This window comes from Lepisosteus platostomus, chromosome 12 (assembly GCF_059453375.1).
Source record: "Lepisosteus platostomus isolate fLepPlt1 chromosome 12, fLepPlt1.hap1, whole genome shotgun sequence".
Taxonomy (NCBI): domain Eukaryota; kingdom Metazoa; phylum Chordata; class Actinopteri; order Semionotiformes; family Lepisosteidae; genus Lepisosteus; species Lepisosteus platostomus.
In genome coordinates this window covers 41,480,291-41,505,117 of record NC_142622.1, presented here as the reverse complement: position 1 = coordinate 41,505,117, position 24,827 = coordinate 41,480,291, and the positions used below count along the sequence as shown (strand labels likewise).

Below are 24,827 nucleotides of genomic sequence, written 5' to 3'. Positions count from 1 at the left end.
GATATCTCACCCACTGGGACATGCACACGCAAACACAACATAAACTGGAATACTGCAGAACCCTAAGCAGACAATACACACTAGCTAAATATTTGACCAGGATAAGAAACAGCAAAGAGAAACAGACTCTGGTGAAGTACTGGCTCAGTTTCTAAAATCTGGCCATAGAAACTGGGTGACACAGACAGACTGGACTGCCCAGAGAGGACAGAGATTGGCTTTCTGCTGCACTGGGAGAAGTACTCTGGGAATAGTAAAACATTCATCCCTACCATAACAAATCTAATCCTAGAATTCCCACACCTGCCAGAATCAGAACAGCTCCCAGTCCTACTGGGAGAGGGGGAGGGAACTCAGTTGGGCTGGCAGCCCAGAATGTGATCTCCCTCACAGCCTGATGAACAATAATGTTCTACTGTATGTGTTGTATGTTGAATGTAAATGCCCTATGATGTGTTTGTATTGTAGCTGTTGTGTTTATTGTATAGGCTTTGGCAACACTGTAGTTCATTTGTCATGCAAATAAAGTTTGTTTAATGAAATAAGGAGGCTTCTTAAAATACTTAGGTTAACTAGCACTGATCCCAATCACTCCAATGGTCAGGGGATGTTTGGGGTTCCTCTTGTTGTTTAGGTGTTAGAGTTCTAAAATCAAAACTCAAGGCATATAGTGGCCATATAGAACAACAAGCACTATGGATTCCTGAAGATTCAACAAAGCTTAATAATGTCTCTGAATGAATTTAAAGGAGGAGTTAATATATAGAAGCATTAAATCTACATTCTTGCTTTGTGTAATGGGCGACAGGATTTGTTTCGGTTTCCTGTTCCACCCAGTTTTCTGAGGAAAATGTGAGTACCAGATCGTTGAAAAGCATGGCAAATTAGGCTGAAACAACAAAGCAAACAGAGAAAAGGATATGCATGAATTAAGGAATTAAAAACAGGGAAACGCACTATAAATGAGTTTTTAAACTACTTGGAATCCCTATTATTTGTATAGCTACTGTAGATGCATAAGTTCATTTTCATCATACTGTGAAGTGCTTACAGCAATTTAAATGTTTATTGCATCATGTCAGTGTACCGCTTATGTCAGTACTATGGAATGTGTTGTCATTCGGGCATAATTTAGGACTGTACGACTGTACCCTTCAAGCTGTAAGCTTGTTGCAGTTGTCTGGAATGAAACTATTTTTAAAATACGGTGTTTTCAGTTCAGGGTTGACACACCTGAAGAACTCCAAAAGCCTCTGACCGGCGTGGGGCTTGATGGTAATGAGGAGCAACAATGTGAGAATTTGAAGCTGTCACCTGTAAAAGTGTTTGATGGTGGGTGTAGCATTTGTACAGAAGTATTGAAGGTTAAGGCCAAGAACATGTAAGAAGAAAGCAGCTGCCAAAGAGAGTTCTCACCATGATGTTATTATTAATTTGTTTTGCTGGGGGGGTCATTTCAATGTGAAATCCATTGCCACCTCACCTCCTTTAATTTTAATGAACTTTTCCATAAAAGCTTGCAAGTGGGAGATAACGATTAGACTGTGACTTCTGCACCACTTCTGCTTAAAGCAGCAAAGCCTAGAAACACTTAATTCATTTTACTTTCTTGCACACGTTGGGTATTTTTGTCCAGTTTGGTTTAAAATAATTCTGAAAAACAGTATCTTTACTTCTCATGATTTGTCACACCAGCACTGCAAAGTAATACACTATCAAATAAAATGCCTAGCTTTTATTGGGGAAAAAAAAATACTTTGTTATAACAATATAACAAAATGATTTCATGACTGTTTATTACAGCTCAAAATACCAAAAAATAAGCTGAGGAAGTCAGTTGGACCAGTCAAAATGGAAATGGAGATGAACCGAGATCCAGTTTAATTACTGATTGTTCAGTTAAACACCCCTAAACCAGTCGGAGTGACGTTCCTGGGGTGCACCTCAAGGAAGCTTGAGAAAATAGAACAACGGTTGAGAATCACTCAAATTCATAGGAACCAGTCTATAAAGACATTGAGTTGAAAGTAGCATTAGTTAATTCTGATGATTAACAGAAAAAAGGAAGCAAAAAAAACCCCACATAAAACAATCATAAATCATGTGTTTCTCTGGAGAATATGTACCTGTCAACTGACATATCACTACATGTACAACCAATTAATTCCAGATATCTTTTAATCTTTTAGTTAGAAATTGTTTTACATTTTATGGTATTTTAAATGTGGTGCTTAAATTCTCAGTGTTCAGTATTTGTCAGTATTGGTACGAAATTTGATATATTCAGTAAATTGTTTGCTTTAGCTCAATACCTTGCATATCTAGACTGTGTGTAACAGGATGACTTTACATATGTTGGTTTAGTGCCAAATGTCTCCGACACCCTCCGAAATTCAGTTTGAATCCAGAGTGTTTACTTAGAGAAAAATATTTTCTTTTTCCACTTTGTTGGAGTAACACCGTTTAACACATTGGTTTGAGAGCACAAGGAGCAAGCTTTGCTTTGGAATGCAAAGCTTTAAAAATGAAACTCAGTTTATTCAGGTTTTTTTCTGTTTGTTCTGAGCGCTGATGAGGCGCTTTTTAAAGTGCACCTCAGCAGGTACAGTAAGAGTAGTGTGTACTTCAGTGTCTTAATTGTGTGGCAGTGCAGTTTGGGATACTTTTTAAACTCTGTGCTGTAGGCAAAAGAGATTCCTTCCTCACATGCTGGGTCCTAGGGGAATAAAAGTACAAGACACATGGAAGACCTGTGGTTTAATACTTTGCTTATTACTTAATTTTGCCTGAGAACAGGAACTACATAAGAATGACACAAACCGTCTCTTACAAGACACTATTTCTGTATTGCTGATTGCTATAGATATTACTATGTTGTGACTCAAGGATTGTAATTTACTGCTTGATGCTTCTTACAGCCATATCATTTCTGGCAGCAGGAATCTTTGCTTTTACTCAGGCTAGACATAAGCTGGAGGTTGTTCGTGTATGATTTGTGTGGTAAGGTATTGATGCCCTTTTCTAAGAACTGCTTGGTGTATCAATTTGCATCTTGTTTCAGAGAGTCCAGGGTGCTTCTGCTTAAGGCATGATCCCGTCACAGTTGATGTATTGTACCTGCTGAGCAACAGTCATGTAGGATTATTAGTTGTAAATATGCACAGATGCTCTTGCAACCAAATGTTTGTTCTTTTTACTTATTAACACTTGAGGACAAATAGAAATCTGCAAAAAAGTTGTCATATACAGCATAATAAAGATCAAAAATGGTCTGATGTTTGCAGAAAAGTGAAATATAACTGTCAGGCTACTTAATAAAAACTGACATACATGAACTGTAGTTGCCCTCTTTACTATGTGGCTATAAATATGGGTGTACAATATACCGTAAGGGATCACATTTGGGACAAGTACTGGTATAAATATAAATTAATTGGTTAATTATCATATACATTGTACCAGACTCTTTACTTCTTTTTGCTAGAAAAGTTTTTGTTGACTACAAGGTTATTTCTTAAAAATATACAAATTTATGTTGCACAGTTACACAAAGAATGCAGACATTTTAAATAAAAAGGACTTAAATGTTTAATATGTCTCAGAGGAAGTTTGTAAAAGCCCATTATAGGGCAAGATTCATGGCCAGGGGCACAGGGTGTTTAATCAAAACTGAAATGACTTTGATGCACTTCTACTCTCAAGAAGATACAAGTGCACAACTACACAAATACACATGAGAGCAATCAAGCTCAGTGCATATTGTGATAAAGTGACAAAATGTACATGTAACTGGACTCAATTCACTCTGAGCCTCTTACAGACTGTTCTGACACCCTTTTGGAACCCGAATAGCATTGAGTTCTTGCAGCCTTTTGTCTTGGTCTGAAGTGAGAGGTGCCTGTGAGCTTCTGATACCTGAACAGTCATGCAACAAAAAGGGATGATTGCTGTCTGAATGAAAATGACTTTTACAGATGATTAGAATGAGTAAATACAATCTACAAGTGCAATAATGAAATGAAAAGTTCCCCTTTCTTTCTCCCTGAGTGAATTGTTTTATTTAATATCCCCCTGCAAGATCCTGAACAGTCAATGTACTGTCTCCAAGAGCAGAGTAGGGTTAGATGTTGCCTCCTAAATCATAAGTAAAATTAATAGGAATTCAGTTTTTAATTGATATAGTTTATATCTAAAACATCGAGTAAAATATATATTTTTTAAAAAGTGAGTTGATGCTGTAGTTTCCAAGTAGCATATATACACAGAATGAGCCGAATGACAGACCTTACTCCAGGGGTACTGTTTAATTAAAATGGACGTTAAAAAAACAAACCTGTGGGAAAGAATTAATGAAAGCCATGAGCAAATTAAACACTTTGGTTTCAGTGTTATATTTTTTTGTTCCCAGGTGTGCAGTTCTGTACCTTTGATGTTGTTTTGGGGGGCATAAAAAGGCCATTGAAAAATTTGCTGAGCTCAGGACTGAAGCCCTGTCACCTCGAGTTTAAACTGAAATAAATGTGGATTTAGGAAAAAAAACTTTCTTCCCCTTTTGTGCTGTCCAAAGCCTTGCTCGTTGTATACATGGCGCAATGTCACACATGCCATTGTCTTGATCGTGCTGATCTCTTTGGGAGCATTGACCCGTGAGATGATCTTTTGCTTCTTACTGCTTTTCATGTGTTAGTATCTAGTTATTGCTGGTGGGACCTGATGTTTGCTCGCACTGCAGGTGATGCTGTTACACTCAGAAGGAGGCTCTTTCAGTGATCTATGCTCTTCGGTATCTGTAGTTTGGTCTTTGTAATATCCTGTGTTACCAGCAACAGATACGAGGTGGATAAATGAAACAAGTCTGAATCAGCAGTGTTAGTGTGTGGCGTGCTTGTGTTTCCTTTCTGAGAGAAGGTGACAATGGAGATGAGTCATCTGTCTTGCAGATGACAGAATTTACGACACGAAGAGATTACAGGTCCATGCTAACTGAACGTGACAGTTATCATTCAGTTCCATTGTGCTGGATTTGAGGTCAGATGACGGAGACCCAGTACGAATAACCCAAGTTTGGTCTTCATGGCGTTTCTCACCACACTACTGTGTTCATCTAGCAGAACCACTTTTGGATTATGCACAAGGATGCAAAGTTCATCAGATTCAGAAACAAATTAATTTGTGAGGCTGAAGACGAAAAGAAAAAAACACACTGCTAGGCTCTAATCCCAGGATGAAGTTCAAATTAACATGTGGCTCTAGCAGTAGAGCCTTCTAAAGGCATTCAGTTCTACACAGAATTTACACAAACTGAAACAATTAGACTTTGGTTGTCTTTACACGCTATGAGTGATTATATATCCTTTCGTCCTGAGATACCGTGCTTTCCCCATAGTGTAATGTCTGTTTGAATTATAACTTACTGCCCATTGTGGCAGAGTACCATAAAAGCAGTCAGTTTGTTATTGAAAATATTAAAGATGGTTGTAGCCAATGTGAGTGAGACATATGCTGCTGACTTTCCAGATGACTGTTTGCATTTCAGATTTTAATTCAGGCCAGGTGATTTTCAGGCAGAAAGAGCTCATTGATTCTTCCAGCATAGTTTATCGTTTTGTGTTTTGAGACTGGTACACCTCTAACTACAGGTTAGGTAACTGGATACCAGACTTTTAACTAAAACTAATCTTTTAGGGTGTGGAGTCTTTGCCAAGGCTTGTGTTGAGACTTTTGTGGTCTCTTCAGCTGATAACAGATCAACCACAGCCCCCCTGTTTTACTTACATTACAGTTCTGGGAAATACCAGACTAGTCATACAGCTTAATGACTGTCGCTGTGTTTGTTCCCTTTCAAAAGTAAGAAAAATGTATTTTTTTCACTGGTACTTGTGGATGATGGTCAGACTGTAGTTTGTTTGGCTTTTGTTGATATAACAAAGTCTAAATTCAGACAGCGCATCCGTTCCATTAAGGCAATAAAGATCTCTGTTAAGAAACCCGTGTAGATTGTATTGAACAAGTCACCCCTGGTTTCATTTGATATTTCTGTCATACCATTTAGTTTTGCTCTTCGATTGACAGATGACAGCAACAACAGTAAAACTGTGTTTAAGGCTGAGGTCTAAATTCGGCATGGGCTTTAAGGTTTTGGCTACTGCAAAGAGTTGCTGAGAAGTATAGGACTTCAGTGGTGGACAAGGGAAGTGACAAGGAACTAATAGAGATTTATTGTAGTCAGTACTGCAGTGGTTGCTATGGCGATTGTTTAAGCTTATGAGTATTTTCAGAATGCAAAAAAGACTAGGAAGTGTTACTTAAAAAGTTTTCTTTATGAAACGAATGAAAATTTGTTGTATTGCAGGGTAAAAAGCAGTAGAAAACCTGAACATGCTGAAACTCTTGAAAACACTGTAACTACCTGTATGCCTTTTGTCTAAGTGTGTTCTACTTGTCCTTGAATACCACAGTAAGTCTAAACTGCATGGAGATAGCGAATGACTGATTAGCGAACATGTAGACCTTTCATAGAAAAACATCAAATTAAAACCTCATGTGGATATGAGTGTTCTCCTCGCGGGTTAGTAAGTTACACTGAACTCGGCGACCTTACGACAAAATATTTTCTTCTCCTTATTTTTCAGCTGTTTGCCAAGGTTACATCCTCGGAAAAGGATGCGGTGTTGCACAATGCCTAACGCTTTCAGAATTGTGCTGCATGGGTTTGGTGTGTTTTTTTACACGTTTTGTCCATTACAGGATTTATTAAAATCCTTTAAAGGAATTTCACACAGCTGTGACCGTTAATTTATGTTTGTCATTTCAGAGGTTGGCCTCTAAAATTATCCCCAGAAGGGGTCTTACCATGTGCAGATAGCAACAGCTTCTCAGGCTTTGTGCAGCGTGTCCAAATTGAAACTCAGGCCCTCTTACCTTTCTCTCTTAAGATACTATTTTCTTGGTGTGAAAAGTCCTTCATAGATGCAGTGATGAGTGATCAGCTCTTGAAGAGAAGAGTTTTTATTTAGCATGTGGTGCTTTAAGTGTCGGTTCACAGTGACGCCAATTGTACAAAAAAAGTGAATTGAAGGTTATGGCCAGTGACAAAAAAAAGATATGTTTATTGTGTTGTTGTAGGAAAATAAAATCACTTAAAGCCTTTTAAAACCATGCAGTGTCACTGTACAGCTGTTCATTTGATTCTTTCAGTTTCTGAAGCATCGGAGTAAGGTTAATTATTCATCCTTCATTTTGAACAGCATTTATTCTTTTCAGTTTCTCCTTTCATTTCACTCTATACACGTGGATGTGAGGCACATTTTGTGATTTTATTCGTAGTTTGGTGCATTCTAAATGTTCTTTTTCCTTGATATGTTGATGTGTTTACTTGTGTACGCTGGACAGAACATTTTCCACCTGGTAGCTTGATCTTGTTTAGGTCCCTGAAGAGAAGCAAGGTTGGGCCTGCCTGGTTAGAACTGGAATGGAAGACCTCTGAACATGTCGCTGCCATAAAGTGGCACGGATGGGTCAGTATGTGGCGTTCTGCACTCCGGATTTATACTGTATGTCCAAACCAGGGCCCCATTTTGGCATTGTATAGGTGACACTATGCTAAAGAAGGTGCTGCCTTTCTGAAGCGATGAAGAGCTGTGCTGGCTTGTAAGAGTAGGATTGATTACCCTGAAATGATGTATTCTGGTAAAATTCCACTTTGGGTTTTTATAGCTCAGCCTACCTAAAGCTTCACCTAAACCAGCTGTTAAGGTCATATCTTACATCTCCACGTGATCTGGTGTGTATTGGGGTCTCTGTGCGTAACGGCCAGCACTCCACGCCCAGCGCGAGCTGTAGTTCAGTGGTGGGTGAGAGGTCCCCCTCCTGTAAATGAAGAGCTTTAGGATCTGGAGGAGCGAAAAGTGCCAAAGAGACCAGCAAATAAATATTACTCATTTATTTACAGAGATTCTGCATTTTAGTGTTTATCTTTGATTGCAAGACAACTTCAACTTTTTTTGAGGCAATTAGTTTGTGAATTTAATGACTAATTCCTTCACCTCATGTCATTTGATGTCAACATGGTACCAGCTTCTCTACATGTTCAGTAAACAATTGAACTTGAGCAGAAGGAAAACTGGTCGTGGAATTGTTTGATACGTTGTCACTATTACCTTTGTTCCTTCATCAGAAATGAATCACTTATTCATAGGGCTTTAGTAAAAATAAGGGAGTAAGTTCTTAATTTGCCAGTTTCTAGTATGCAAGATTGCATAAAGATCTGTGTGCTGAAGTTGTTGGAAATAATGTTCTTTTACCAGTGTTTTTTTTTAAACCAAGAACTGAGTGGAGAAAACAGTCTAAACAAGGAAGAAGATAAATTTAAAGCACCTGTGTCAGTGGTCTTGGTGGAACCAGTAGATATTGTGCAGTGGTACTTCCGGACCAGGATGGACAACCACTTATTATTGTAATAAAGTCACCCAGAAGCATGTTTGAAGTATAGGGTGCTCACTAAATTTGTTTTGTTCAGAAATCCATCTAACAACATGGAGCCAATCTGAAAAGCATTAACACAACAGGGTACACTGATTTCACTCTGGAATAGACGTGAGTTGCTTGCAGGGCCACATACTGTATAACGTGCCAGTCAAATCAACATTCAAGCAACCAGAGAAAAGCCACATGACCCTAGGGAGAAAGAAAAAGACTCAACTGAGAAGGTGCCCCAGAGAGGAGCTGAACCCAGGACCCAAGAGACCAGGCTCTGGCCAAAGAACTATTGTGAGAACTGTCCAAGATTGCAATGCGTTTCCATCAGCAAGGCCAGTATACAACAGAGGACATGAACATCACTGGTATACAGTGGTACAAAGCATCATGGACAAAAATGGTGGTCACATTGAGTGGATGTGCCAGCCTCCTGTCCTTGCTGTGGTTGTCTATAGGAACCAGCTCTGCATGGTCTATTCTGAGTTTGTATCCAAGGTTGTTGCTCCGCTGTGAGCTTTTTTTCCCACAATGTGGTGATTTAAATAGGGTAGCTAACATTGTGTACTCATTGCTCTACACAGGCTCTTTCCCCACTTGTTCTGTATGCATAAGCAAGTCAGTGAATGAATGGGCCAGCTTGCTTTCGAGTCATCCTGTATTAGCAGGATTCTCTGAAGGTGATGAGAAGGCCAAGGCAAATCACAAAAGCTTCTTTTCTTGAGCAAGGGTTAGTATGTCACTCAGTGAGTGGGCTGACACAACAAACCGAACGTTTTCTGTGAGAATTTGTGCTGATTAGTTGCTTTGAGGAGAGTGAACTTAATTCTTCACACTTTCCGTTTAAATTTAATAGCCTTTTGTGAAAAACAGGAATCTTCAGGTAGTTGCATAATTGGAATAACCTCAGAACTGGCACATGGGAAAATCCACATAGGATGTTTTCTCAATCACTCACGCAGCTCCTCCTTGTGAACCCAATAGGAAAATTGTTTCATACTCTCCATGTAAACCTTGGAAAATGATTTCTTGGCACATTATTGCATTTAATAAGACTGCACACTGATGTTACACAGTGCGTGTTGTTCTTGTTCAGACGTTTATTTTCTTCCAATGTTATTAAAAAGACATACTGTATGTCATTTTCTGCTGTACTGTCACATTTTCGTTGACAGAAAATGGAAACAACTCTGACAGCTGTATTTTTCTTTTTGCCATAAAATTCCAGCGATTTAAAGGCTTCACATCCTCAAAAATAGCAAAAAAAAATATTATCTACAAAATACTTGAAAATAAGTGCCGATATATCCAATCCTATTGTTATTATCATATATTGCAGTTCCCAGATTGCCTCTTGTGAGCTTTTCTTGGCTGAATTTATAAGAAATCTTGTTCTGCACTGTGTTTGTAAAAGATCAGATATTGATAGGCTGGTAGTAAAATGAGTTCTTGGAAGACTTAATGTACTGTGTGTGCATATCGGTGATGGAGGGCACGTTTCTGTGTGTGTGATATTCAGGGCTTATCGCTCTGCTTTTCCCATTTATTTATTCTCTCCTTATTTTAACATTTATCTTCAACTGGAGTAGTTGAAGAAATATTCTCGGCAGCAAGGAGACAAACATTTTACATGTCTGCAGAGGTAAGAGGTGCAGTTCAACCAGAAGACTAAAAGCAGAAACACCATGCCAGTCCTGTTTGTTCATGGCACTTCTATATCCACCCCATGTCTGGCACAAACTGCTCAGAAAGCCACTGGAGGGTGACTTCCTTGTTGTGTGCAGTTGAGTTTTTTTATCGTTTTACTGTCAAGAGAAGACTCACCGAGAAGCTGGTCATCAAATTCTACTTCTCTCCATCTCTTGTGTGTGTGATTCAGATTATGTTGTATGATTTCTATGATTTGTTCAGCAGAGGTTGGACAGCCTTCTCTTAGGAGGTTAGAGTGATATTTCCTGCTAAATTTGGAATGCCAAAAAGAAAGACGCAACACTTTCATCTCCATGATAAAAATAACCTCGTTCTGCTATTGTAGAGATTCCTGACCCTAACAACACACTAAAAAAAAAAAATCTGCTTAGTGTGATTTGTAAGCTGGACTTCATGGATTGCACTGGCGTTTTTTAATTGACCCAAGGTTGCTGAAAATAGTCTTTTTTTTAACTTGGAACAGCGGGTTCCACTTGGAGGTGGTACTTGCAACAGTCAATACAAAATATCAAGTGGGATCTCATAAGGAGCTTGGTGACACTATGAGTTAATGTCTCAGTTCAGTGTGTTTTATATGAGTCCTCTCATCTCATTTTTCAAAGAGATTCCATTCTGGCAATTCAGAGGGTTTTGCAAACCATAATTCGCACAAACGGCATTGAGCTGAAGCAGAGCCCTGTGATGTGTCTTGTCTTTGTTCATTAGAAAGGATGGGGTCTATGAAGGAGACACAGTATATTCTGGAAGATAAGGCATCCTTAGTTTATAGCACTGGAGCCTCACAAAATACAATTGACTGTTTCAGAACAGGGAATCCCTTTTGGAGGAAGAAAGGCCTCAAACCACCCCAGTCCCTCCTAATGAGGCTGTATCTGCAGCCTTCAGGCGATTCATTGCGGTAGCATATTGAGAGAGTTCCTGGATGCCCTGTGCCAACTAGCTCTGTTCCCCCCTGTGATGGGTGCACTCCTGCTGGACTATAGACATCAGAATTAGGTGAGAAACCATCTGTCCTGCCTCTCAGTTAACCTGGAGAGCACATAGGATCTGGGAAAACAGTCCTTTTCTCTGTTATAATGATAAAAAAAGTGATTAGGGAAATGATCTTTTGGCTTTATTTTTAAAAAAATGCTGCAGGTCATCTCAAGGTAATTTCCTTGGATTTTGCTGCTTTCTTGATCTTTATCATGTTTCTTGTGTGCCCAAGTGAGTCTTAGTTGTTTCTGCTTATCCTGTTTCTTGGCGAACAACAGGTTGGTAGACGTAAATGTGTGTTCCTTTCCGTAAAGCCTGTCGCCTGTGACAGAGATTTATTTTCTTAAAGAGAAACTGCACAGCAGTGTCCTCTGATTACTTTGTGTCATCTGCACTGAACAGTATAGACTCTGAAGAGTTTCCAATAACTGGTTGAGAAAAACAGTGACAGAACAAGGACAGCTTTAACACGTTAAGGTGATATAATTCTATATTATATTCCAACCAGAGTTATTATAGTCAATATTGTTAATATATATTAATCAGAATTATGATGATTAACTAATGCCTGTTTGACTGTGTCCATTTGTTTGATGATAGTATGCCAGACTCACGTAAAACATTTTGTCCGTCATTCCAGTATATAGGTGGCAGTGATATTCATAGTAGAAGTTACTTTATGGCAATATCTGTGGGAGTGTGCACCCAGTAGTAGGGGAAAGTGGTTTGTAATTGCCGATGAGTTCTTACTGTCCACTTCTCGGCACCATTGTAGTTTTCATTGAGGACTTGATTTCATCACTGTGAAAGCTGTGAGAGTTGTCTGGGTACCTGAGTTCACAGTACAGTAGGGTCTTGACATCTGAGAATTGAACATCTGCAGATTTATTCGCGATGCGGCCTGGCTGACAGGTTGCACCCCTGCCTGCCACCCCCCCCACCCCCCCAAGCGCTTGCTTCTCAGGGTCCTCATCTCAGCGCGGTCTTGTTTTTCTGTTGTAACGGACACTCCTGGAGAATGACAGGCTGGCGAGGACTTTACAGGCTCTCTGACGATCATGGAGCTGGGAAGGCAGAGAAAGTGCAGGTATCTGCTAGATGCAGAGGAGGGATTCATGTTGCTTATTTTCGATTACGTTAGTTTGTTTTAAATGATCAGTGTTATTTTAACTAACTTCAAGCCAAAGCATTGCTACTTTAATTATCATGTAAGGGAGGGTTACTTATTTTTTTAACTATACATACTGTACTATATACAAGGTACTGTAGCATAATACTGTATGTGATGGTATGGGGATGGACTTGTTATATGTGAATTTGTCTGTTCAGTTCTCTGCACAGAATCCTCACGGATGTTGAGACCCTACTGTATGGTAAAGGGTGACATCTTCACAAATGTATAATATCGTTATAATATGTCCAAGGTACATACTGTATAAATATAATTATAATGTGTCCCAGGTACAGTACATATACATCAGTTGTATTGACAATCAATACTGTCAGTAAAAAGTACATATTCCAGAGGTATAGAGATATACTTCTCATATTGCCATCTTGTCTCTGAAAGTACTGTGCTAAATTAGTTTGTATAAGGAAACACACTAAGGAAATTATATTTTATATGATTTTCATAAGGGTGTTTTCTAAGGCTGTAAGTTATTTCAGTTTTTATTCTCATAAATTGTAAGGTAATGTATTGCGGTCTATTAAATACACTTACACAGGCTCAGAGTTCAGTGCTTCAGACTAAAGTAACAAATCAAGTACAAGAAGGTAGTTGAACTGTTGCCATTTTATCAGCCCGCATGATCAAAAATAAAAGAAAGCTAATTAAAAATACTTGGTATAAAAAAAATGATAGTTTGAACAAGATCTAGTTTCCAATATGAATAAATCTTGCCAATTTGACAATGATACAAGTTGTAGAATTGTACATCATGAATGGGTAAACTTGAAATATGAAAACCTAAGCAGATTGAGGCTTGACTCAACTGCTAATAAAATTATCTTTGTACTACAGCATGGAAAACAATGGAGGAAACAGGATCGGTTAGAGGTTTTTTTAACTGTTTTGTTCAGAATGTAGTGAAATTAATCAGACAGACAGGAATCCGATGCAAGTGTTTTGCTAGCTCAATAGATGCAAGCCTAACCAGACATCAGGTCTGAGCTCCGATTCACATGACAACCGAGGCAGAAATGCTCATAAAGATATTGAGAGCTTGCAAACTATGGAGCAGTACATCATTGTCAGGAAATCTTTAAAGAAGGCATTTTGACTGATTTGTCTTGGGTAATTAAAATAGTTCATTCTTTTAAAACTTCATTCATGGCGTGGTAAAATGTGCTAAAGAAGGCTGAACAAACAGAGCTCCTGAGCAGATTCAAATACAGCTGTCAGTGACAGTGTCAGTGAGAAAATGCTTGTAAAAATACTGTGTAGGGCTGTTGACTGTTATCTCAGTTATGTTGTTGTTTTTGAGATGTCAGTGCTTCTGCTGCCCGTGCCTCTTGTGAAAGGGAGACGGAGACAGTGTGTGAGAAGACAGAGGACAGTTGATGTAACTCCAGGTTTCTAGGGTGTGTGCCTGCCTATGTGTACAACACACACCATGCTGCCATTGAGGCACTTCATGAGACTGGCCATTTTCTGTAAATAAAAATCTAGCAAGCTAAAATAGTGTTAAAAGATTTTTTATCAACTCCCATTTTTGTTATTAATAATAATCATAGATTGGTCAATACAATGTGATTAAAAATATTGTAATCCTGGAGATCCTTATAGATACTTAAGATTTCTCCCAGGAAAAAGTACAAAGCATTTTGTCTTTTAACCTACCAACTCTTTTACCATTAGTACTAAGCAAACTGAACTGGCTTGCATTCAATGAGATCTTATTCTCACATACTGTATAGGATTTATGTGGGATCTACAAAGCGCTGAATTTTGCTTATAACATTGATAACATTGTTTTCACCTTATTTGTCAAATCCATTCAGCTTAAGGTTGGTGGAAATTTGAAAAGGCTTATTTTGCCAGCAGTTATAATGGAATGTTTAGACAGCTTGTACAGTCAAAAGAATCTGTTGCTGTTTACAGTGAGATCCCACTACCTCTGGTGACTTCATGCAGGCAACAGCCATAGACCTAGAAATTGTCATTCTGTTAATGTGCAGAGGAATGCTCGAAAAGATATTCCTAAAAACAACTAGGCAGCACAGTTCAAAACTTCTAAAATAAATGATGAATTAGAATACACTATACTTTATTATCAGTTTGTGAACAGTTGTTGGTTTTTTAAAACATTTCGGGCCATTGCTTACTTGTCTTATGCCACAGAACAGATTGTGAAACATTATGGAGAACCAGGTGACGTTGTTGTTTGTGTTTGATACTGGCTTGGGGGAATTTAAACTATGCAGTTCACTGTTAACAGGACACGGCCCGGCCTCCTCCAGATAACGTAGAGTTGGTGGGCCTCTCCAACAACACGGTTTACTTTTATAGATCTGTATAGTCTATATGGAAAGAACATGCATGTTTTTAGACTTAGAGTAACATTCCTCGTATGGGCTGGGGTGGAATCTGTGCAATGCATTTCCTTCCGTGGGACTTTTCCTTTCTCTACCTCTGTCCTGTAACTAATGAGAACATCTTAGGTAAGTTTGTATAGCAAGACCGCTTCCTAGGAGGCACTTTAATCCTCCTCGCTTCTGTAGAAAGCAGCTCGATGTAAAAAAAAAAAAAAGGAAAACCATAACAGCTGTTAGGGGAAATGTTTATGTCTCTTTTCAAGTGTGGTTCCTGGCTTTGATTTTGCATTCAAGAAGCACACAATAAAATCAGCCCTTCACCTCCAACCCTCCCCCACGAACTGTGAAAGATCGCCCACAGATCCTTTCCCACAAACCTTTGCGGGGCCAGAAGCTGCTCATTTCACATTTGTGGTCTTCATGTGCACGTTGCCTACCCCTCAACCTCCTGCCAACACGCAGGATCAGAGAACCTGCTGCGGTATTCATCCTCTTTACGAAACACACAGAACCAAAAAAAAGATCCTTATTGTTCCCAAAATCCAGGAGAGCGTGAAACCCTTAAGCCTTCGAAGAAGGGACTAGCTTCCCCAAGAGCGCTTCTGTTGATAAATGTTATTTGGCTAAGCCTGGGGTGGTAATTTTAAAGAATACTAAATTAGTACATGAGCTCATGGCACAGTTAAATTCTTCTGACTACCATTAAACATTTATTATCATATCTTCATTTCTGTGTTGTTGTCCCATGACTGGAGTATTCAACTATTTTTTTGTTTCCTCACTGGGTGGAAGCAGATGCTGCTGCTCACTTTCCAGCTTTCTCCTGGTGTATTCCTCAGGCTTGTCTGGCAGTGCTCACTTCCTTCTGTTCTGGAGTTGCTTCATCATGGTGGCCTCTCACAGGTCGCGGCACTCTTTAACGTAATCTTGGATCAGCATCCCAGTGCGGTGAGGAAGTAAGCATGTCTTGTTCCAGAAGCGAAACAAAAAACACTTCTCGTGTAATGAAGATGTGGAAATAAAACAGAACAGCTAAAAAAAAATCAGCTGCTGCTGGTATAGGAAGAGTTTCTTTCCCAGGGGTCTCTAGTGTGCTTCACACAGTCGTCTAGTTTCCAGGATTCACCTAGCGTGTCAAATACTTTTCTGTCTGGTTGAAAGGATGATCCAGTGAACATGACCCTGTGTAGGAAGAGCAGTGATTGATAAACTGGTCCCATGTTTCGGCTGCACCAGTTCTGGCTCAGAGGGTATTATCTAGCACGCTTTGTTGACAGGCGTCAAGTTAAATGTCGTCCCAATGAGGTAACTGAAACCTGCCACTAAAACACAGCTAATGGCCTTATAAAGATGGCAAGCCTTGAAGCAAAATTTCCATCTGGAGACGTCTTGACACATGGACAAGGAAAGATGCAGGACTACTTCAAGGACCTGTTTTATTTTTGTTTTAATTGTAATTGTAATTTCCCAAGTAGTTAATGAAAGGGAATATAGATGCTTTGCTAGGAATTAAAAAAAGGTAGGTGTTTAGCCTTTTGCTCAAAACCTGTACTGTGATGTAATGTTTTCCACTTTATGGCACATACAGTACAAGCTGAAGTTTGTGCTTCAAATAAACAGTGTGTTAACTGTTAATCTTTAATGCATGAAGACCCATGGAATCAAATCCTGGACAAAAATATGTGGAAGTTGTTTTCCTATACAGGGGCAGTGGAATTTAAATTGTGTTTTGATGTGTTTCTGTCTTACAAGTAAGTGAGAATCTGTGGCTCTAAGAGTAATACACTACCACAGAAAAACAAAAGAGTTATTTCCTTAGCAATTGCGTCATTGACATTTTTTCGATCAAACAGCATTCCAGAGATTTTCCTTTCTGCCTCTTTAATTTCATTTTCAGGTTTTTGTACCCAGCTACTGCTCTGTGAGGTGACTGCTTTAGTTAGCTGTTACTGTACATGGCTCTCGCCAAAAATGAGTGTGAATGATCAAAAAATAGGTTTGGCTTGAACCAGCTCCTTTTTTCCACTGAGCTTCCTGCAGCTCTTGATCAGCGAGGAAGAATGATGCTTTATTCCTAGATTTGAACTGTTGTAAAAAATCTACAGTATGATTAGTGGGCTGTAGCTCACCTGCTGTTGTATTTCGTCTTCCTGAAGTCTTGAGAGTTTGTTAAGCAGTAGTTGGCTTGTCTTCTGACGTTGGTGTACACTTTGTGTTTGGTCTGTATTGACAAGTAAGCCTGATGTGAAGAGGATATGTGGGACTACTGAGGGAAGCTTGACCATTTCCCCATTTCTTCCACTCTGTTTTCCGGGTCTGTATTTATCAGCTCACAAACCAAACACTTATGGTCTGCCACAGTTATTATTATGTGTCCACATAGGTTAAGTGTGGACAGACATAGTAAACCGAGGTTATGTTCCAGTGTTACAATTGAGAGAAAGCCTTCAACCCATCTAGCTCATTTGATTGCTGGTAGCTAATTGTGTTGAAGACGGAGGTGACGTTTGTCCGGTTCAGCAGGATTGGCCAACTAACTTGTTCCAGACTCCCACAACACTTCGTGGAAAGACATGCTTCAATTTCTCAGTATTTCACATCACCATATAGTCTTTCCAAAGCAATAAATCACTCTCGGAGCCCTGTAGTTTTTTTAGATGTGTTTTGAAAATATCAGTGTAGAAGAAAGTACCTTAAATTAGCAGTTGAGTGGGATGTGTAAATGCATGCATTATTTTTTGGTCCTTGGCATGCAAGGCTGTTGCAGGGATTTTTCTGATTCTTGTGTCATCATTCATTACATGGAAGTCCATTTTTAGCCTTATTGGCTCTGCCCTTTCTCATAACTTCAGTGGACTTGGGTCTGTTTTGTAATTCCCTAATGAAGCATAACTATCTTATTAGTACTCAGCTTCTTAAGATTTTAAGAGATACGATTTAAATCTTTTTGCCTTAAAGGAAGTGTACCTTCCCAGTCAAAAGGGATGGTTTTGTACTGTTTTGCTTCATGGATTTAATATAACACAGTTGAGGTCTCCTATTTGCTATTCAAACTTTTTGACACACCGTGAAGAACTACTTATTATTCAGCAACACACCTTTATTGTTTCCAGCACTACGCATGGCTGTAAGCCACACACAGAAGATGGTGCTGCATTTTTTGGCTGGATAAATAAAATTCTATGTTTATATGATGTTTCACAGAGACTTTTATGAGGGAGTTCTCATCTGTGGTATTGTGATAGACTTTGGAGTTAAATGCCTTGCCACATTCTGATTTCTCCTTTTGTATTCTGTGATCTATTCATTTTCCTGCTGTATGGAACTCCGTTGTTAGTGTTGTTCTTTCACCAGTTAGGATATCTGTAGGCCGGTATTCTTCAATATCCCTTTAAAGGATAAAAAAAAAGACATGGTCATGAAGCTAATAGTTTTAAATCTAGCATTCTGCTTCGAGGTTGGAATACAAATCCCTTTCCACTGAAGTTATGACCATTTTGGGCATTATAGGCTGCAGTCAACTCCAGGTTCAGTACATTTCACCTTGGTTTTGAATACATTTGCTTAGTTTGCTGTTTTAATCGGAACAATCTATGCGTGAGGTCGCGACTCGGGTAATTGCGAGCTGATCGGAACTGCTGTGCAGTAGGAGTCTTGACCCATCCTGCAGGCCTATGTACGTTTGTGTTTTTTCTGGTTCTGAAAACACATTGAAAGAGTTATGAAATTATGTGAGCGCTGCACATTTGTGGAGCGGTGTAGGGGAGCAATTGACAGTTCTTTTAAAATCCAAAGGTTTTCCCATTTGTGATTTAACAGCCACTTCTGGGCAGTGCTTACCCCACCTCTCGGTCTGCGTACCCCAATATTAGTCCATCAGCCCCTGACCAGCCCTGCTGGCCTAGCGTACCTTAGGCTCCAAGCCAGCTTCACTGCCAGCTCGACACACTCTCTGCTTGCAATGTAGAGCTCCTGATCAAGTGATTCAGGCTTTTCTGTCTTCAATTAATGCTGTACCACAAGATATTGGCACCCTGAATAAAGCATTTCTTCATCTGAACCTTCAAGTGTAATGTTTCGGGAGACGGTTACATATGTGTTTGTATTGTGCTTCAATGGCGGCCATTGTTTCCGAGCAGGGTGTTTATGAGTTCATTCGGGAGGCTGCTTCTTGCAGGGATGTCTAATAGCTCAGGGCTATGGATTGAGGCTGATAAATGAGAAACTGCTGAATGCGGTGTTATGAAATACAGTTGGTGGGTGGTTCGATGGGTTGGGGGATTTCCACAAAGCTGCTCGGAGCCTTGTCCTAAGCCCCATGGACAGTGCGCTCGTGTGTGCGTGTTGGCGTGGGGTTTGGGTTGGCGGTAGTCTGCTGCTCAGAGTCTATTTGTACTTGCACATCAGCAGGAGGTTGATGTTTTTACTGCGTGGGAGTTGGATTATGTTTAGAAACAATTGCCTATAATCTCTCTGCATTTTTCTTTAACCCTATGGAAACACTGTCGGGATGAAAGGCTTTTCACGAGGGCTCTGAAATTGTTTTGGCACATTATCTTTGGTAGTGTTTGGTTTGCTGATTTTTATGGGTTGTGCTTTTCTAGCATCAGGAGATCCCTGTAATTTCCTTAAAGGGCACAGAGCTGCGTATGGAAATTGTCCGATGTCTCTGTTTTCTGGGACCCAGCCCATTTCCAGAGCATCCATCAGATGTCTTCATCACACTCCCACCCCTCCCCAACCAGATCAGTAAACTACACCGAATCTCTGTGAATAATGCTGGAGAACAGACTTTGACACAGATTTCCATCCACATGTCCCTGGAGGATTTAGGAACTGCACTGATTTAAGGAATAATCTCTTGTGCTTGTGGAGCAATTCAATGTGGCTCTGTCCCACTGGCATGCAGTCTCCTGGGCTCGTAATTATGCATGTAATCACTGTCTGAACCTTGTACTTGGCTCTTTATCCTAACAGAACCCCGTATCAATGCCTCAAGAAAGACATTGAACCTGGCATAGGTGACTCACAGTAATGACCCAAACGTGAACTGTGAACTGTGTACGCTGTACGCTGATTTGAGTTGCATAAGAAAACCTGTGACACTCCGCAGTGTATGCCAGACTTGAGTTTGCCAGGCTCTTTTGAAAGTGGAGACTTTGCTCCATTAATTCTAAAAAGCTAAATTCAGGGAGAAATTAATGCAATTCATTCCAGCATCAAGGTTTTCTACTTATTTCGAAAAGGTCCTCAGTTTTAAGTCTGGTCAAGAGGAGCACAAGAGATCTTAGAGGAAAACATATTAATAAAGTGATGTTATTATTATTATTATTCTCATTGAGCTCAATGACTTTGGAAAGCTGAAGTGCAGGTTCTGCATCCATCTACTATGATGCTGGCCAGAGATGTAGCAGGGCCTGGGTTGTACTCTTGAGGATCAAAGCATCTTTCACAGTCCTTTATAAAAGTTCAAGTTGTGTCTAAAAAATAACCATTTTGACAGATTGTCATTTTAATAAAAGCACAGATACGTACAAGTAATTAGAAGTTTTCAAGGCTGGTCTGTTTTCACATGAGAACGTTTGCCACACGAATACATTACATTATTAAATTTCAAGGAAACAACTGAACTGGAAAACGGTACTGAATTTCTGAAGTTTTAAAGGCTGATAACCTAACCCTTTTCTGTTTTATGTTTAATATACAGTAACTGTATTCCTGATGACAGGACAGTTGATGTGGCAATGAATATTGGAATTCAGGATGAAAAGTGTAAGAGCTTTCTCTCACTAGTCTCCAGATGGGACAATCTCATATCTAACAAAACTTTTAGAAAAAATCAGGTACAATTTCATAGCACCGAATGGTTTCTTATCCGTTTTTTCAGAGGTGATTTTTTTCCTCCTTAATAGTCTCAAGATGAAACTACAAAAGGAAATGCCAGAAGCTCTGCATCCCAAAGCAATTCATGCTTCCGAAGGGGGCCCATGTCATTCTCCACTCAAGCAGAACCCAGGAGGCTACAGTCACTGGCAGCTGCCGTTGTGCTAACTGCTTCACCACACAGTAGCGCAAGTGGAGAAGTGAGGAATTACTTCACCAGTTGAATCGAGAGGGAAATCAAGGGAGTCCAAACCACACAAGCTTAAGGAGGAACTTAACCAGGACACTGGGGCTAGCACACCTACTCTTGTGGACCGTCCTGTGAGCTCTTTAATGCCAAAGTAGTGCAGCTCTCAGTTTAACATCTTATCTTGTAGCACCCTACTGTATGTCCTGCAGGACACTGTCCTTGGTCATCATACTGAGGCACTGGATTTTAAATTCTTGTCCAAGGGCAAGAGTGCCACCTACAGTACTTCTGCGCCCCCACCAGTTCAAGTAACAACTTCATTTTCCTTAGTGGCTCCCTATCCTAGTACAGACTTTGCTTCGTTTCCGAGATCGCCCCCTTGACTGCATATTGCTTTGAATAGAGGTCTTGTAAATCACTTCTTATTATTTTTGTAAAAGTGTAATGGCTCCCTAAAATATGACACGTCAGTGATTCGCTTTTCACTGTTCTCATTTCCTTTTTTGGTGTTCTGGAGCTCGGTTTTGTGACGTGAAAAGTCTAGAGAGGTGTTTGGTTGAAGAAAGCATGGATCACATTTGGGCAGTAGAGACTCAGTTTTCCACAAATGTTAATGCAGCTAGGGTTATTTTCTTTGGTTAAGTATATTGTAGGCGTGTTTTAACTTATGAACTCATTGTTTTGTCAAAGTAGAGATGGAATTTATCAGTGAGTGTGCTGTATCATGATAAAAAACGGTGGGACCTGACTTGGTGATTCAGAATTAAGAGCCAAAGGAAGAACTTAAATAAATAAATGATTAGTTTAATTCCTTGAGAGTGCCGCTGTTGTTTCTTCAATGATAAGGAACAGTTTACAGTTTGCCAGCAGCCACCTCATTTTGTGAAGAATGCAGTAGTAAATTTGACAGATAAATGGCATAACCATGTGCCCAAAAGCAAAACCTGTCTGTTTTTAAAGATGTACGCATTTCGCTCCAGCAACCATGACTAATTTTCATGTGAATTGAGAATCTTCAAGGAATGTGTAAGGGACTTTTTGCTGTACCCATCTCCTGTGTTAACAATGTAGTCCAATTTCTCAGGCTTGTTTAAGGAGCCCCGGAGTTCAAACTAAAATCACTGCCAAAAGGAGACACAACTTGTCTTCCAAGATAAAAAAAAAGACCTACGGAATCTTTTTTTTTATTGTATTAGTCAAACCCATAAAACAAATGGTACTATAACTGATGGGAGTTAAAAGGGTGTCAGTTTTCCCACGTACTCTTGGAGAAAGCTTTCTCAAATCCTGAATAATTTTTTTTTAATGAGTAGCAGTGAACAGAAGATGACCACACAGAAGAACTACAAATCCATTGTAATATTTTTAAATGTGTCGCACGGTTATACGTTTATTGCCATATGTTTATGTGGGAATGGTGATTATATGGAGTGAATTACAGTTGTTGGCAGGGTAGCAGCTGTTCCCTTCTCTTTGGTTCTGGTTACGTTCTGTTATTTTGCTGAGGAAAACATCTTTTTTGGGTGTGATGTTAAAATGAAGACATTTAAGGTACAGTACAAGCACAGTTTATATCTAAAAACAAAAAAAGGAGTGTTCTGTCTAGCGTTTGTGAGTTACATTTAAATGTCGGCAACAAAAAGAGCAGAAAAAAATGGAAATATGTTGATTGCGTAAATATTCATACCTGTAAACTCAACTGTTTTTTAAGTATCTGTGTTTTACATGTTTTGGGGTCTCTACCAGTTTTGCAAAGCGATTTGGGGTGATGTTAGCCTTTTCTTTTGGCAGATTTGCTCAAGCTCTGTCAAAAAGCTAGAGGATCACTTTTTCCAGTCTTATCACAACTGATCGATTCTACTCAAATCGGCACTTCAACTGGTCCACCCAAGGACGTTCACTTTTTTATTCGTGTGCTACTCTGTTGTAGCTCTGTCAATGGGCTTTGGTCCTTGTCTTGCTGAAAGGTGAATTTTTGTCTTTCATTTAGGTTTGATGTCCATTTTTCTTCACAATTGGCAATTCTTTGCTCCATCTTTGTTCCCAGCAATCTTGACCAGCTTCTCAGTCACGTCTGAAGCCGAACTATAATGCTGCATCCTCTGTGCTTGACAGTAGGGATGGTGTTGACTGAAAAACATGTTTGCAACATGTTTACAGTATCACTTTGGTGCTGACTAGGTATGAGATTTGAGATGGTTTATTCACTTTGCCATACAGACCAGTTTTATGGAAACTGGCGTATTTTCTCTCAAAAGCCTCACAATTGCATCTTGCCCCCTTGCTCAGTTAGGAGAAACAGCTAGATCTAGGCTGTATCTGAGTGATACAGTACACATTCAGTTTCTGTGATCGACTTCACAGTGCTCAAAGGGATATTGAGTGTTTTTGATTTTTTCACTTGTTGGTCCTGATCTGTGCTTTTAAACAACTTTATCCCCGAGTTGTTTTGGAAGCTCCTTGGTCTTCATGGTTGAATATTTGCTTCGAATTCACTACGTGATGGAGGAACCTTAAATAGACAGGTGTATTTACTGTGAAGTCATGTAAGTCACCATTATTGCACACTGATTTCATTCAACTGAAATTGTGGCTGCCTAAGGTCATTTTTTGCACCTAAATTAATTTAGGTTTGCCACAGCAAAGGGTTTCAATACTTAGGCAATCATGAATCTCAGTTTTATAGGAATTATTTATTTACTTCTTTTTGTTTTTAGCTTTCTGTAGAATAGGTTGTACTGTATATATAACCAATAATTGCTGCCTCAAAGTGATATGACTTTAAATTTTAAAGCAATAAAGGTGAAAACTGTGCAAGAGTCTTAAAATTATTGTAAGTTACTATATAAATAACAACCTTTTTTAAGGCTTTTATTTGTAATTGTCAGAATGTCTGACAATGTTTTGTGTTATGTGTAAATAAAGGTGTAATTCTGATATAATATTTCTTGATGGTTGTTAGGTCACTAAATATATTACTTTGGAAAGGGTGTGTAAACTTTCTATTGGGACTGTATATACACGAGACACCTCAGTAACAGTAACATAAAGGAAATTATGTGATTGCAGATGTACTGTATACAGTATGTTCTGCAGTTACTGTCAGAGTTCACAAATAATGGGATGGAAAAATAAGTGAAAAATGTTAATCCCCTCCACAGTAATGTAACAGTGAGCTCACAAATGCTTAAACCCTCAATACAAATGCAGCGTAAGAAACATGAGCTAACACGGACTAGCTGAGAGAAACCAAGATGTAAAACACATGTCCACAAGCTTAAAATAAATGCACTTCAGCCAGGAAGTCGCGCCACATGTTGTCATTTACCTGTATCGCACAGAAATGACAACCCATAGAACAAAATGGCACCCCTCCCCTCTCTAGAAAAGAAGGACAATTCTCTGTTTTACTAAATCGGGAATAATAAAGGAATCCATACGCACCCTGTAATGTCAGGATTGTCTACAAAAGGAAGTGCATCCAAAGACGCAAATGATCCAGCTCGCGTGTCTAACAGTGAAGCGAATGGCATAGACTTCAAGCCAGGCATTGCTTCTCTGCAGCTCAGAGGCAACTTTTTTCATTTGTATACCGTGTGGCATGGACTGGACTTGTATCTATGGATAAACCTTAGCTTGGCTGGGTGAAGCACAGTGGGTCTACACTCCACGGGTGAGAGGGTTTCTGCACTGTACTGCCAGAGCATAGTAATCTGAAAAGAACAGGAGTGAACCGCAGTGGTGCTAATTTTATGGCTGCCTGAAGGATGGATTGCCAGTCACTATAGTGAAGAAGTTTGAAGGCATGATACCTGTCCTTCTTTGTATCAGGACTGACATATTATTATTATTATCATATTATATTATCTTGTAATTATAATTCTCCTTTTGAGGTGGCCAGCAAGGGTGACCATTTTGGTCCAATTCTTTGTACCAAGAACTCTCCTGTGGCACCTTCCAGCAGGCCTAGAATACAGATGTTAGTGGCCGATCTCCATCTTTGACTCTTCCCGATGAGTTGGAAATGTTACAAGAAAGTGTTTTGCATACATCTGTG

At 39.4% G+C, this 24,827-nt stretch overlaps 1 protein-coding gene across 12 annotated transcripts in view; it reads left to right on the top strand.

The window, feature by feature from the left end:
* Positions 1-24,827, top strand: part of atxn1a (ataxin 1a) — a 157,773-nt gene that overhangs the window by 8,512 nt on the left and 124,434 nt on the right. Inside the window, exon 2 of one of the 12 annotated variants that reach the window (XM_088601935.1) lies at positions 7,427-7,517. The exons of the other annotated variants lie outside the window; for them this stretch is intronic. The gene's annotated coding sequence lies outside the window, so the exon portion shown is untranslated. The remainder of the gene's footprint in view (positions 1-7,426; positions 7,518-24,827) is intronic. 12 annotated transcript variants of the gene reach the window in all.